The sequence below is a fragment of the Vombatus ursinus genome, unplaced genomic scaffold (assembly GCF_900497805.2).
Source record: "Vombatus ursinus unplaced genomic scaffold, bare-nosed wombat genome assembly UNPS02015016.1, whole genome shotgun sequence".
Lineage (NCBI taxonomy): Eukaryota > Metazoa > Chordata > Mammalia > Diprotodontia > Vombatidae > Vombatus > Vombatus ursinus.
This window is the reverse complement of record NW_020954794.1, coordinates 1,034,047-1,049,721: the sequence shown is the minus strand read 5'-3', so window position 1 is coordinate 1,049,721 and position 15,675 is coordinate 1,034,047. Positions and strand designations below refer to the sequence as shown.

At 43.0% G+C, this 15,675-nt stretch overlaps 1 protein-coding gene across 1 annotated transcript in view; it reads left to right on the top strand.

The window, feature by feature from the left end:
• PSD4 (pleckstrin and Sec7 domain containing 4) overlaps positions 1-15,675 on the top strand; it is a 64,635-nt gene that overhangs the window by 15,638 nt on the left and 33,322 nt on the right. The gene's annotated exons all lie outside the window — the stretch shown is intronic.

The following is a 15,675-nucleotide window of genomic DNA, read 5'->3' as shown; positions in this document are numbered from 1 at the left end:
CTTTTGGATGTGGGTTGGACTGATGGCTACGGAGGTCCCTTCCATCTCCCCAATTCTGTGATTCTATAATTCTGTAATCATCCTTGGTCTCGAATCCCTGCTTTTCTAGAGACAGTGCAATGCACAAGCTTGGAGTCAGGAAGATTTGGGTTCAAATTCCACCTAGCTGCTTGCTAGCTGTGTGATGCTGGTCCCCTAATCTCTCCACCTTAGTTTCCTTATCCATAAAATGGGAGGGGACTGGGAATGGCCCTGACCTCATTGAGTTTCTGTGACTATCTAATGAGATAATGAATATAAGGCACTTTATATATATAAAGCCAACTTTAAGGGCCCTGCAGTGGGGTAGGTGCTTAGGATACAAAAAAAACACAAAACATGACTGCCCTCAAGGAGCTTACTTAGAGGGGCAGGGGATGTCTATTTGGAGCTGGAAGAGAAGGAAACATTGGAAAAGGAGGCATTAAAAATCCTAGAGGGAGGAGATCATGGTAAGAGCAAGGTCCCGGAACAGATAGGTGCCCAGTGTAGCTAGAGTGGATGCTATGACAGAAGAAGAGGCTGGAGGAAGGGATAGAATGATGAATGTGGCAGCAATGATCAAAACAAGAATATCCATTTCTGCATGGCGGTAATGTGTATCAACACGTCCATCCTCACCATCTGGTAAAGTTGGTAAGCCAAGTGCTGTGAACCTCATTGTACAGATGAGGAAATTGAGCTTTAGATTTGCTGGTACTCACACAGTCAAGAAGGTGGAGAGCTAGGGCTCCATACATAGCAATTATTTTCTGTTCTGGCCAGCAATCCAAGGGTCTTCCCCTCCCAGACTGCCATTTTTGTGAAGATAAATTAGGCCCTCCCCTATACCTCTTAAAGAAAAAAAGATATAAGAGCATGTGTTTATGTGTGTGTGGGTGTATATATCTCTGTGTCTGTGTCTGTGTCTGTGCATACATACATGTAGGTGCAGATGTGTTTTTATAGTACTTTATTTTATATGTCAAGAAACTTTTTGGGGGGCTAGGCAATGGGGTTAAGTGACTTGCCCCGGGTCACACAGCCAGTAAGTGTTATGTGTCTGAGGCCGGATTTGAACTCAAGTCCTCCTGAATCCAGGGCCGGTGGTCTATCCACTGCGCACCTAACTGCCCCAAGAAAATTTTTTAACATTCATTTTCACAAGATTTTGAGTTCCAAATTTTTCTCCTTCCCTCCCTCCCCTCCCCCTTCTGGAAATGGTAGGCAGTTTGATATAGTTTATACATGTGCTATCATGTAAAATATTTGCATATCAGTCACAGTTGTGAAGGAAGAAACATCAATAACAAAAAAAAAACATGAAAAAGAATAAAGTGAAAAAAATATGCTTCCATTTGCATTCAGCGTCCATCAATTCTTTATCTGGATATGGATGGCATTTTCCTCTGTGAGTCCATTGTACTTGTCTTGGACCATTGTGCTGCTGAGAAGAGCTGAGTCATTCATAGTTGATCTTCACACAATGTTGCTGATAACTGCGTACAATGTTTTCCTAGTTCTGTTCATTTCACTTTGCATCAGTTTGTACAAGTTTAGGATTTTCTAAAATCTGTCTGTTCATCATTTCTTACTGCACAAGAGTATTCCATTATATTCATATACCACAACTTGTTCAGCCATTCCCCAATTGATGGACATCCCCTCAATTTCTAATATTTTGCCACTATGAAAAGAGCTGCTATAAATATTTTTGCACATGTGGGTCCTTGGCCCTTTTTTATGATCTTTTTGGATACAGACCTAGTAGTGGTATTGCTGGATCAAAGGCTATACAGTTTTGTATCTCTTTGGGCATAGTTCCAAGTCACTCTCCAACCCGGTTTACAATTCCATCAACAATGAATCAGTGTTCCAGTTTTCCCACATCTTCTCCAACATTTATCCTTTTCCTGTTTTGTCATGTTAGCCAATCTGATAGGTGTGATATGGTACCTCAGAGTTGTTTTTCTCTAAATTCTCTAAACTCTGAAGAGTTGCATTTCTGTAACCAATAGGGATTTAGCGCATATTTTCATATAACTATAGATAGCTTTGATTTCTTCATCTGAAAACTGCCTCTTCATATCCTTTGACCATTTATCAATTGGGGAAGACTTGTATGCTTATAAATTTGACTCAATTCTCTCAATATTTGAGAAATAAGGCCTTTATCAGAGACACTTGCTGTAAAGATTGTTTCCCAGCTTTCTGCTTTCCTTCTAATCTTGGTGGCATTGGTTTTGTTTGTACAAAAGCTTTTTAATTTAATATAATCAAAATGATCCATTTTACATTTTGTATTACTCTCTATCTCTTATTTGGTCATGAATTCTTCCCCTCCTCTGCAGATATGTTTTATATATGTATGTGTATGTGTTTTGTATGATGTGTAAGTATTTTATGTAATAAATAAAATATAGTGAATAATGTAAATTAATATAATAAATATGTGTGTATATATGTATACTGTATGTGGATATATATGTGTATATCTGCATATATGTGTATGTCTATGTATGTATGTGCATATATATGTATGTATGTGTGCATGGAGATATGTTTTATATATGTATGTGTATGTGTTTTATATGATGTACAAATATAGATGTGTATGTAGTAAATAAAATATAGTGAATAATGTAAATTAATATAATAAATATGTGTGTATATATGTATGCTGTATATGGATATATGTGTATATCTGCATATATGTGTGTGTGTATGTATGTATGTATGTATGTATGTATGTATGTGTGTGTGTGTGTGTGTGTGTGTATGGAGATATGTGCATGTGTAGCCCTACCTTAGCCAGGCTTCAAGTATAATGGCCACTTACGGGTCCAATCCCACTACTGATTGACACTGAAGTTTTGACCTGTTATAGACCTATTTAATTTCCACCTTGAGCTGGTTAACCTCTCTTTAGGTGGCTTAATTCACCCTCACCCCCAACCACCATATTGATGCCAGACTTGGTTCAGACACCCTCTCAGCCTAGTCAAGAGCTCAAGAAATCCACCAATCTCAGCCTCCTCAAAACCAGGGATTACAGGAACAGGTCAGCACTCCTGACCTAGAAAAAAAAAATTATGCCAGTACTTGTTGATTCAGGCCCAAATCTGCCAGAAATAATTTCAGTTAATTTAACATTGATCTAGATCCAAGGTGTTTCTAGCTTGGAGAAGAAACAATTGGCACACATCCCCATGCCCTCTGATGTGACCCGCTTCTTCAAGACAATTTCAGGTAATATTTACAGGAATATTAAACAAGGAAAGGATCACAGTATGTAAAAATTACAATTAGGATTAATATTCTAGAATTGTTGAGTAACATTCCTATTTCCTCCTGGACCACACCCTTTACTCCTGGAGTGAGCAAAAGGACCTTATCTCTGGGATAGATATTAATATCCTTAATCAATGGAGAAGGGTAGGTCCTAACACCAATCACTTCAGGTAGATGGTGAGGCTATCATCATCATAATCATCATCATTATTTATATAAGACTTTATGGCTTGCAAGGCACTTTGCAAATATTATCTCATTTAATCTTCATAACAAACCTGGGAAGTAGGTTCTATTATCATCCTCATTTTACAAATGAGGAAACTGAGGCAGACAGGTTCAGTGGCTTGCCTAGGGTCACACAGCTAGTAAATGTCTGAAGCTAGATTTGAACTCAGGTCTCACTGTATCCACCTTTCTGTCTATAAAACAAGACAAGAGTTACTCTTTGTTTAGAAAGATAGTTGCCACTCATCTATTTCCCTGTGAAAAAAACTTTTTTCCTAGACCTACATCATTCATCTTTCCAGGGGATTTTTCCAAGGATTTAGGAAAGAATTTTTTTTAGAGCAGGGAAATAATTATATTTCTTAATATTTTTAGAGAAACTAAAAGGCCTCTCACATACTGTACTGCTTCCTATGATTTGTTGAAGGGAAATGTTGATGTTTTGGGATGTTCCCACCCTTCCCTTGTAAAGCAGTAGGTACCAGCATCTACTGAAGAGAAAGGGGATGTAAGAGAAATGCGGGCTTACTGAGAGAGAGAAGGCCTAGAATCCAGAACAGGACAGAGCCTGAGGAGTCACAGGGAGGGGTGTGGAAGGCCAGGTTGAAGGTGACTGGTGTCAATTTTTGCCTTCAGAACCATGCAGTGACCTAGGAGAAGGCCACAGAGGAGTGGAGCTCATTCGTGCATTTTTATCACAAAACAGACATGTATTAATTACCTAAAAAAAAAAAAACAACGACCTCATATACAATGTTGCATGAGAAGTACATTAGAAAAGTAAAAACTAAGTGCTATGCAGGTGAAGGTCTTTACTGACCAGGATCAGGGGAGACTTCCAGGAGGAGGTGGCATTTGATTTAGCTTTCAAACGATGAGTAGAAAAGCTAGGTGGCGCAGTGAATAGAGCACTGAGATCATGAAGTTAGGAAGACTCATCTTCCCAAGTTTAAATCTGATCTCAGACACTTACTAGCTGTGTCACCCTGGGCAAGTCACTTAACCCTGTTTGCCTCAGTTACCTCATCTGTAAAACGAGCTGGAGAAGGAAACGGCAAACCATTCCAGTATCTTTTCCAAGAAAACCCCAAAATGGGGTCATGGAGAGTCAGGTATGACTGAACAACAACAGAAAATTAATGGATACAGGACCTGGTCACGCTGGCTCACTCCTGTAATCCCAGCTACAATGGAGTCTGAAGTTGGCAGACTTCTTGAGGCTGGGAGTTTGGAGCGGCAAAGCCAATGGGGTATATGCACCATGTTCAGCTTTAATATGGTGAGTCCCTGGAAAGGGGGTGAGACATCATCTTGCCCAAGAAGAGGCAAACAGACCCAAGTTAAGCAGAGTAGAGCAAAATCCCTGTGCCAATCACAGTGGGCCTTGGCCTGTGAGGAACCCACTGTACTTCCAGCCTGGATGAGATTAGGAGATCTAGTCTTTAAAATAAAAATAGAAAAATTTTAAAAGGCATAGAGGGAGAGAAGGGACATTAAAGTCCTATCCCTTTAAGACACAATTCAAATACGATCTTTTGCATTAAATCTTTCCTAATCTTCCCAACTGCTAGTGCCCGCATCCCAAACTAAATTATATTTAACTACCTTGAATATATTTGTATTTATTCACTTACATTTATGCTGTTTATAATTATATGTACACCCATTATCTTCCCAATTGGAATGTAAGTTCTTTGCTAGTAGGGATTGTTTAGTTCTCTGTATCTATATTCCATGGGTGCCTAGCACATAGTAGGTGTTTAGTAAATACTTGTTGATTGATTGATTCCAGGCTGTGATCCAGGATTGGGGCCTGTCAAAGGAGGTTTTGGGAAAGATTAGGGGTCAGGGTAAGGGACATTGGGAAAGGGCTGGATTGAAACAATTAAACTGGGACACTAGGGTAGGGGGGTGAGTTAAGTGGTAGTTAAAGGACACAGTGAAGTGGGTGGGACTGAGTGATGGAAGGTCCTGATGAGGATGCAAAGCAGGTTTGGTGGGGAGGGTAGGGATGTGGGAGGAATCACAGGTAAGGATGTCAGAAAGGGGCAGCCCAGGGACATATCACCTTCAAGGAAAAGAGCCACATCAAGGAGGCAGAAGGAAGATAGAGGAAGGGGGCAGAGGAGGAAGAAGAGTTTGCTCCAATTGGTGTAGTTTGTGATAAAGGTGGGAAGGAGAATGAAGTCAACCTTTAAAGTCAAGGATGTGCATGAAGGAGGAGGAAAGTGTGTCTACATGAACACTGAAGAATAAAAGATGAAGATGGGGCAGAAGGATGGATAAAGTCATCTAGGAAAGTGCAAAAAAAACCCTAATTATCTAATTATCTGCCTAGCTCAACCCACTCCCGGGGCAATGAGTTTAATTAATTCTTGAGTTGCTAGAAACTGGATTCCTGCCTTGTTCCCCTCTTACCCAAGGGTTGCAGTGATCTCTGGGCTTTGCATCTCCTTCTGAACTCATGTCCTCATGTGTCCATCCCAAGAATAACAGACTTCTATCAATGCTTCCATATTTATATCCTCGAACTTCGCATAGTCCTGAAGGTCTACCATGGTTCTAGCTCAATCCCCCATGATGCTGATGCCTTCCTTCTGTTGAGTAGCTCCAGTTTATGCCGTCTATAGCTTGTTTAGACACAATTGCTTTCATGTTGTCTCTCCCATTAGACTGTGAGTTCTTTGAGACGATGGGCTGTTTATTATTGTTTTTTATTTTAGGTTTTGTTTCTGTTTTGGGCCTTTCTTTGTATCCTTAGTGTTTAACACAGTGTCTGACATAAAATAGGAGCTTAATAAATGCTTATTAACTAATAAATTCTTTTAAAAAATTAACCTGGCAAAATAATAGTAAACGATAATAAACAATGGCAAAATAATAATAAGATATAAAATGATAATATAATAATAACAATAGCTGTTGTTTGTATAGCATTTTAAGGTTTATAAAGCACTTTACCGATATCAGCTCATTTAGTCCTTGAAAAAATACTGTGATAGAGACACTGTTATTCTGTCCATTTTATAGATAAAGAAACTGAGGCTCAGAGATCAAGTGACTAGTAAGTGACCAGGGCAGCAATTTGAATCCCTGTGTCCCTAACTCTGAAGAATATCACTGTGATGCCTTCCTACTTCTCTGTCTAACCCTTCTATGTCCCAGGCCTTGGTTATATGACCAGTAGACTATGGCAGTTATGATTTGAAGAGGGTAGAAATGGGTGACGTGGACTACCCATGATAAAGAGTGGAGGGACAGTCCTGTATTAACAGCCTAGACTATTGATCCTAGAAAGAGATCAAAGGCTCACAGACATAAAACTGGAAGGGACCTCCAAGATTGCCACCTAGTTCCCGCCCCCTCATTTTGATGAGGAAACTGTGGTCCAGTGAGGTGAAGCAGCCTTAGACGGTCACATCACTAGTAAACATCTGAGGTGGTATTAGAACCCAGACCTTCATGATGTCAAGTCCAATACTTGTTCCATTGTGCTGCATTACCTTTTGCTGTTGTTCAGTCATTTCAATCATGTCTGACCCTTTGTGATCCCATTTAGGATTTTCTTGGCAAAGATATTGGGGTAGTTTGCCATTTCCTTCTCTGGTGTCTGAGGCTGGATTTGAACTCAGGTCTTCCTGATTCCAGCCCCCATACTCTATCCACTAAGCTACCAGATGCCTATCACACTACCTTTGCCCCCATCAAGTTGTGGGGAGGAGATCAATCAATTGTCAAGTATTTATTGAGTACCTACTATGTACCAGGTAGGCACTGTGCTGGGCACTAGATAGGAAAAGTCATAAATGAAATAGTCCCTGCCCTCAGGGAGTTTACATTCTATAAGGAAAGACAACACTTGCAGAGATAAGAATGTAGGAAATCTAAACAGAATAGGATGCTGTTAGAAGATAGTGGAGTCTCCACCAGGAGAAGGATGCAATAACTTAAGGGGAAAGCCAGAATTCAAGTGGAGCAAGGCCATGGATACAGGATAAAAGACAACTTTCCCACCATAGAGTAGGATTTCAGCAATGGAACAAGGCAGTGGAAGGCCAACAGAGCCTAATAATAATATTATATTCCAAAACTCCAAAATCATGGGATTTGTTTGCTTCAGGCTAAGTCCCTCCTTCCATCAAACGCAGGTCTTGGCATTTGGTGCTCAAAGCCATAAACTAGAGCCCTCTTCCAGAGCACAAGAATTTAAATCCTATTTTGCCCTCAGTTTGACTGGCTGGGGAGCCCAGTACAGGGCACACTGGCTCTGGAGTTAGAAGATGTATGTTCGAATTCTGCCTGTCACTGTCTGTGTGACCTTGAGAAAGTCACTTAAACTCTCTGAGCCTCCATTTCCCCATCTGTGAAATGATGGACTGCCTCATCTGAACAACAAATATTTACACTGCACTGAAAATATAAGCCCATTTCTGCAAGGAAAACAGAATTTTAAAACGTGGCCCCTGCCTTTACAATGCTTTCTGTCTGGTTGGGAAAATAAAACATGCCCACGTGGTATCATAGCTTATAAGAGCAGGAAATAGATCCTTGTAGAGGAGCAAACATTAACCTGCAGACCTGGGTTTCACTCCAGGCTGTGATGTCCCAAGGGTCTGTAAAAACAAGGGGGCAGACACAACTTCCCTGAGTTTTAGCTTCCTTGTCCATAAACCTGTGAGGATCACATTGTGCTTGTTAGTAAACTGGGTTGTTGTAAGGAAAGGGCCAGCAAATCAAGTTGGCAGGCATTTATTAAGTGCTCACTGGATGCCAGGCTCTTCGCTAAATGCTGGTGATATAAAGAAAGGGGAAAAAACAGGCAATGCCTTCAAGGAGTGCCTATCCACAAAAGAAAAGTATGTGTACATCATAGATACAGTGTAGATGGCAGGTGAGGCAGGCCATGGGGAAGGCCTTAGCTACTCGGGATGACCTGGACGGAATGGAAAGGCCTCCGGGGGAAGGTGGGATGGGCTGCGTTTTGAAGGAAGTCAGGGAAGCTGGGAGGTGGAAATGAGGAGTGCTCCAGGACTGGGGGACAGCCTATGAGAAGAAGATTGGAATTGGGAGAGAAACTGTCTGTATTCAAGGAACCGCAAAGAGGCCAATGTCCCCCGGGGTCATTGAGTATGAGTACTGGAAAAGTAAGAAGGGACCCGGTTGTGAAGGGCTTTAAAAGCCAAATAGGAGATCTTGTATTTGCTCCTGAAGGCCATAGGGAGCCACTGAGTTTACTGAGTAGGGGGGTGGCGGTGACGTGGTCAGGCCTGTGCTCTAGGAAATCACTTTGGTGGCTGAATGGAGGAAGGACTGGAGTGGGGAGAGACTTTAGGCAGTCAGACCCACCAGCGGCTACTGCAACAGTCCAGGCCTGAGGGGATGAGGGTCTGCACCAGGGGGGTGGCAGTCTCAGAGAAAAGGGGATGCGTGTGGCAGGTAGAAACGACAGTCTTGGTGACGGGTTGGATTTGTGGAGAGAATGTGAGTGAGCTGTTGGGGATGACACCAAGCTTGGGAGACCAGATCACTGCAGGGAGGTTGGTCTTGGCTTTCGCGTGAATTAGATTTAAGTGAGGCAGAGCTGAACTAAGTCGTCACTCTCTGCTCCTGAGTTATTGGAAGTCCAGTGGCAGGACAAAAGTCAGGCTGACTGGCGGTGGCCTAGGATGCAGTGGATGGCCTTGGCGTCTTTGATGTCTGACCAAGCTCTAAGCACTCCACATTGCCTGCTTCAGCAGCCTTCGTGGCCATTAGAACATTGTTCTCATTCGCCCATTCCACTGAGGGAGGTCTTCACACACTTAGAGTAGACATCCCCTTAACTCACTCACAGGTTTGAGGCCTCTCAGTGACCTTCAACCTGGTTTAGCCCATCTCCTGAGATAGTTTCCTGGGGTGTGGCCACCGCACTTGCTACGGCTTCTCAGAGCCACTGGTGAGAGTTGGGGGACAGGTGGACACCAAAGGTAGATGTGCAGCCCTGGAAAGGGCACAGCAGCCCTCACACCACAAGTGCTAGGCCTCCTGAACACCCCATACACCCCTCAGCAGTAATAGGGAGGTTCGGAAGAGAGTAGGCTTCGGAGGAAAAGCTAAGACTTACGTTTTGGATGTGCTGGAAAGGTGCTGGCGGGGAAGGGGAAGGACTCCTTGGAGAGGATGGGATTTGAGCTGAAATAAAGGAGGATTGTTTTTATGATTGGGCTATCTTACTATTTAGAGTTGGGAGTGAACCTTAGAGGCATCCACTCCAATTCTCTCATTTTACAGACAAAAAGGCTGGGGACATGCAGGTGAAATGACTTCCCCAAGGCCCTACAATGAGGCCCTCTGATTCCAAATCCAGACTTGAATAGGGGCCTAAGAATTGGAGCTGCGCCTCTAAGGGCAGGCGAAGAGGAGTGAGAGTCTTTCTAGGCAGGGGGTGATGACCTGAGCAAAGATGGGGAGGAAGGAAATTGCAAAATGTCTTTGAGGGACAGTGGGGAGAACAGAGTGGAAGGAACCTCCTATTTTTCTTCTCCCCAAAGAAGGGTACATGACCCTCAGGCTATTCTTGTTTGGCATCAGTGAGTCAGGCAGTCTCCTTGTCAAAAAAAACTGAGGGTGATCTTTCTTGGGCTGCTGAGCTCCCGGGTTGTTGGGAGGGAAGTGCTAGGTAAGCCTTCTGAGCTCAGAAAGCTGACTTGGGGTCAGAATCCCACCTCTGACATTTCCTGGCAGTGTGACCTTGGAGAGCATTCATGTTTCAGAACCTCCACAAACATCCATTAAGATGGTGCTCTGTGTTGTCCCTACTCCATATCTTGGGCATACCCTGCCTGCCCTGCTCCTCGCCTAAGCCTTCCAGCTTCACTTGGGCCTGTCTTCTCTAGTAGCCTCTCCCCATTCTTGCCATATTCTGGATTTTTTCCTTCTATTTCTATCCCATCCAAACCTGAAGGTCCCAGTTCCCTTCCCCTGAAAGCCTTGTTTCCAAGGGTTCTTAATCTTGTTTGTGTTACAGACCTCTTTGGCCAATCTGGGGGAGCCTATGGACCCCTTCTCAGAATCGTTTTCAAATGCACAAAATCAAATACATAGGATTACAAGGGAAACCAATTATATAGAAATAACTACCAAAAATTTTATTTAAAAAAAAAGTTTATGGATCTCAGATTAAGAGCCCTTTTCCCTGAATGTGAATAATTTAGGGTAAGATGTTAATGGCCAGTAATGATGAATGCATCAATATCTCAAGGAAATAGTTGTATCCTTCAGCATTGTCCTTCAAAGCCTTAACCCTAAAGAGTGGCTAATGGTGGAAATAGCAGATATAGTAATAGGAATGTGGTAAAGGAGGCATGTTTGGGCAGGGGAAACTTTCATTTCCCCACAAATACTGCCACAACTAACTCCTCCCACCTAGACATAAAACAAGCCTTCCTTTCTGTTCCTCTCCCAGAGTTTCAAAGATTTTGCCTCATTACCTCCCCAAAATGAGTGATATTATTAGAATCATAAGCTTTTCCTGTTTCTTAATGCCTATTAAGGCACCTGGAATACCTTCCTTGGTAGTTCCCTCACTCACTCTACCTAAAGTCACCACTCCCTCCCCTCCTGTGATGCCTGGGTACCAAGGGGCCAGGCTGTGCCATTCTTTTCCAACCTGATAGAAAAGGGCAAGAGAATTCAGAGCATGGGCCTGAGAATGAAGAGAGGGATTTATCTGCTACCTATAAATGAGGCAGAATTGAGAAGTGGGAAAATTCATCTTCTCCCACCACCATCACTTACTTTCTTCTTGGTACCTTCTCTACCCTTCCCAGAATCCTCTCCAGTGCTCCCCTTCCTCAAGGCATCTGATAAATGAATTCCCAATAAGCTTCTTAGGGACTCAACATGTCATCCTTCCCAGACATATTTACTTTTTTATTTTTTAAATCTATATTTTTGTGGATATCTTTAGATTTTACTTCACCTTTATTTCCCAATGTATCCCTTTCCCCTCCTCTGCCCTCCCAAAAATCTATTCTTTATAACAAAGAAAGAGGAAAACACAGTTCAGCCAAACTGACCAATGTGTTGGCCAAGTTCAACAGTCTATGTGCTGTTGTATACTCATAGTATGTAGGTATATACCATAACATATACTTTTTGCAAAGAAAGGAGGGAGGTAGAGTGCCACATCTCTTCTATTTAATTTTTTTTTTGCTTTTTTTTTTGTTGTTGAGGCAAACGAGGTTAAGTGACTTACCCAGCTAGTAAGTGTCAAGTGTCTGAGGCCAGATTTGAACTCAGGTCCTCCTGACTCCAAGGCTGGAGCTGTATCCACTGTGCCACCTATCTGCCCCTCTATTTAAATTTTAAAAGAGGATTACAGAGGGGGTGATGCTTAATAGAAAGACTATGAGAGACACCCCACCCCTTTAACTTGAGGCCTTTGAGGAAAAGTTGTTGAGTAGTTTTTCAGTTGTGTCTGACTCTTTGTGACCCATTTGGGGTTTTCTTGGCGGAGAACTACTACTGGAGTAGTTTGCCCTTTCCTTCTCCAGCTCATTTGACAGATGAGGAAACTGAGGCAAATAAGGCGAAGTGACTTGTTCAGGGTCACACAACTAGTAAGTGTCTGAGGCTGGATTTGAACTCTGGAAGATGAGTCTTCCTGACTCTAGGCCCAGCGCTCTGTGCACCATGGCGCCCCCTAGCTGCCCCGACGCAAGGTAGGAAATGATTATACAAATGAATGAACTGACCATGGTGCTGCTTCAGATTTGTAAGGGGTAAAAACATCACGTCCTATGCTGCCTCTTTATGTTGTTCACCCTTCGTTTTTGAAGAGGACCAAAGACGTCAGTGTGTGATGTGTGACGTCTTGACTTGTGCGTGAGTTGGATTTAAGGACATCCCTGTTTCCCAAAGGTCGTTCTGTCCTGAGTACAGCAGACAAGCATTGGCTAATCAAGAGGAGGGCTTGGCTTCCAAATCCATCAAGATTGGACCGCGTACCCTTTGATAAGGGAGACAGACGCTTGCTCTTCCCTTCCATCTTCATCCTAGCTTCCTCCTTTTCTCCATCTTGACTATAAGGCAAAGGAAGATTTTCAGGAGAGAGAGAAAAAAGACCCTGGGGTGGTCTGCATCCAGAACTCCTCACTGTCCCTCCTCTCATGAACATGTTTCAGAACATAAAGCATCTGCTGAAACCTCAGCCTTCCTAGCACACTCACCTCCTAGACTACAGATGTGCAGACAGGCCAGGCAGCACTAGAGTAGGGAGACTGGGGCCTGGTTACACACCCAGCCCCAAAGACAGGACCAGCAAAGAGACACACAAGCAACAGCCCTGAGCCACAGAGTTCTGTTCTCTCACTACCCATCAAGAACCCTTCTCCCTCCTTACACACACACACACACACACACACACACACACACACACATACATACACACTCTCACACACATACTCACATATTCATACAGACAAACACACACACTCTCACATACTCTCATACTCACATATTCACATATACACACACACATACACACTCATACTCACATATTCACACAGTCACTCACACACACTCACACTTACATATCCACACACTCACTCTCACACACACTCATACTCACACACACACACATGCACACGCACACGCATCTCCTCACCACAGCTGGATCAAAAAGTTTTTCATATAATTCAGAACCAACATTGTCAGCTCAGTGGCAGTGGCAAAGTAGAAAGGAAGGAAGATGAAGAGATTAATAGGCCCTGAACCATGGCCCTTGGGACTCTGGGCAGGTCTTTTCTCCCTCTGGTCTCAGTTTCCCAATAGATAAAATGAGGAGATGAAACAAAACCTCTTCTGCCTCCAATTAAGGCCCTTTAGTTCTTTGGCTGTAACTCTCTAGGATTCGATTTGGAATCAGATAATCAGGGTTCTGCTACTTACAGGATCATATACCTAGAACTGGACACAGGGTCCAACCCCTTCATTTTGCAGGTGAGGAAACTGAAGCCCAAACTCTAAGGACAGAGAAATAGTAAATGGTAAAGCCAGGATTTGAACCCAAATCCTCTGATACCATATCCCTTTCTAAAACTGGGAGGCACCATGGATAGAGTGCAGGACTCTGGAAGACCTGGGTTCAAGTCCTGTTTCAGACATTTATTAGCTGTGTGATCCTGGGGAAAATCACTTAACCTCCCTCGGCCTCAGTTTCCTCTTCTGTAAAATGGGAGTAATGATACCACCACTCTCCCAGGACTGTTGTGAAGATCAAATGGAATAACATTTGTAAAGTACTTTGCCAACCTTAAAGTATCCTATAAATATGAGTTGTTATTAATCTTAATTTGTCTTGCAACATCCCAAAAAACAGAGAGCTCCCATGTGGATGAAACTTTTGAGGTTTTTAGAAGTCACTGCACCTACCTCCAGATACTAGGAATCCAGTCCAGGAGATCATAGCTTCTGTGAGTTTCCTAGGCAATCACTTCCTTCCCTTCCTGAGGGGCATGGGTGGGGTGACGAAGAGGTTTGGGTTGTGCCTTCCTTTGCTCTGCCTCTAAAGGGTTCTTTCTCCAGCAATCAGCACCCTATCAATTCAATTCAATTTGAAAAAAAGATTTAAAACCTAGCTCTGAAACTTTCTACCTGTGTGATCTCAGGCAAAGCCTTTTCTCTCTTGCCTTCAGGCGCTCCTCTGTGAAATAAGAGAGTTGGACAATTCTGAAGTGCTATGAGTCTAATTTAATTCATTTCAGCAAAAATTCAACCCCAGGGTAAATGGCGCTTCATATAGTAGCCTGACTGGCTTTTGCACATTGCTCTCAATTCAATTTAGCAAGCATTCATTAAACACCTGTTGTATGCCAGGCACCGTGCTAGGGACTGGGGAAATGGTGACAAAAATGTAACAATCCCTAACCTTCTACTGAGAAGAAACAACAGGTACAGCACACAATTCATATAATACAAAGTCTATTCCAAGTCCACACAAGGTCATTTCTGGGGAGGTGAAGAGAGGACTAACCTCCTAGAGGGAATTAGGAAGGACCTCCTGGAGGAGGTGGCACTTGAGCTAAGCCTTGAGGAAAGTAGGAATCCTAAGATGTAGAAGTGAGAACGTTCTAGGCATCATGGATGGTCTGTGCCAAGCTGCAGAGGGTACAATGATGTGCAGAGGAAATAATAAATCTGCTGGTGCAGTTGGAACACAATGTGTGTTAGGGGAAGTCTAGAAAGATTGACTGCAGCCAGACTGTGAAAAGCTTTAAATGCCAAACCCTGACATCTATATTTCTAGAGGTAATAGGGAGCTATTGAAGGTTCTTAAAGAGGGGAGTGTCATAATCAGACCTGAGTTTTAAGAGCATAATTTTGGCAGCTGTGTGCAAGATGTGTTGAAGAGTGGAGAGCAATTAGGAAGCTATTTTAAGAGTACCAGTGAAGAGGAATAATAGTCTTAACAAGAATCAGGATACAAGAGAGGTCATAGAGGTAAAATCAACAACAGTTCCTAGTAATAACTAACATTCATGTAGCACTTACTATGTGCCAGGCACTGTGCAAAGCACTTTACAATTATTCTCATTTGATCCTCACAATAACCTTGGGAGGTAGGTGCTAGTATTATCCCCATTTTACAGATGTGGAAACTGAGGCAGGCAGCAGTGAAGTGACTTGCCCAGGGTCACATAGCTAGTAAAGCATCTGAGGCTGGATTTGAACTCAGGTCTTCCTGACTCCAGGCTCACTGCACCACCTAGCTGACAAGATTTAGCAGCTGTTTGGATGTGGAAGGGAGTTAGGGAGAGGGAGGGATAAAGGGTGACTCTGAAGGTGCAATTCTGGATAACTGAGAGGACAGGGAAGGTCAGACGAGAGGAGAGGGGGGTAGTAATGAATTCTGTCTGGGGAACGGTGAGTTTAAGACTGCTCTGGGAAAGCCAGGCAGAAATTTCCAACAGTCATTTGGAGATTCAAGACTGGAGCTCAAGAGGGAGATGAGAGCTAGTTCTATAGATATGGGAGTCTTCTGCATAGAGATAACTGGACCTATGACAGCTGGTGAGATCACAGAGAAAGACAGAGACAGACAGAGAGATAGAGAGAGAAGGAGAAGAGAGGCCCAGAACAGTAGTGAGATTTGCCCAT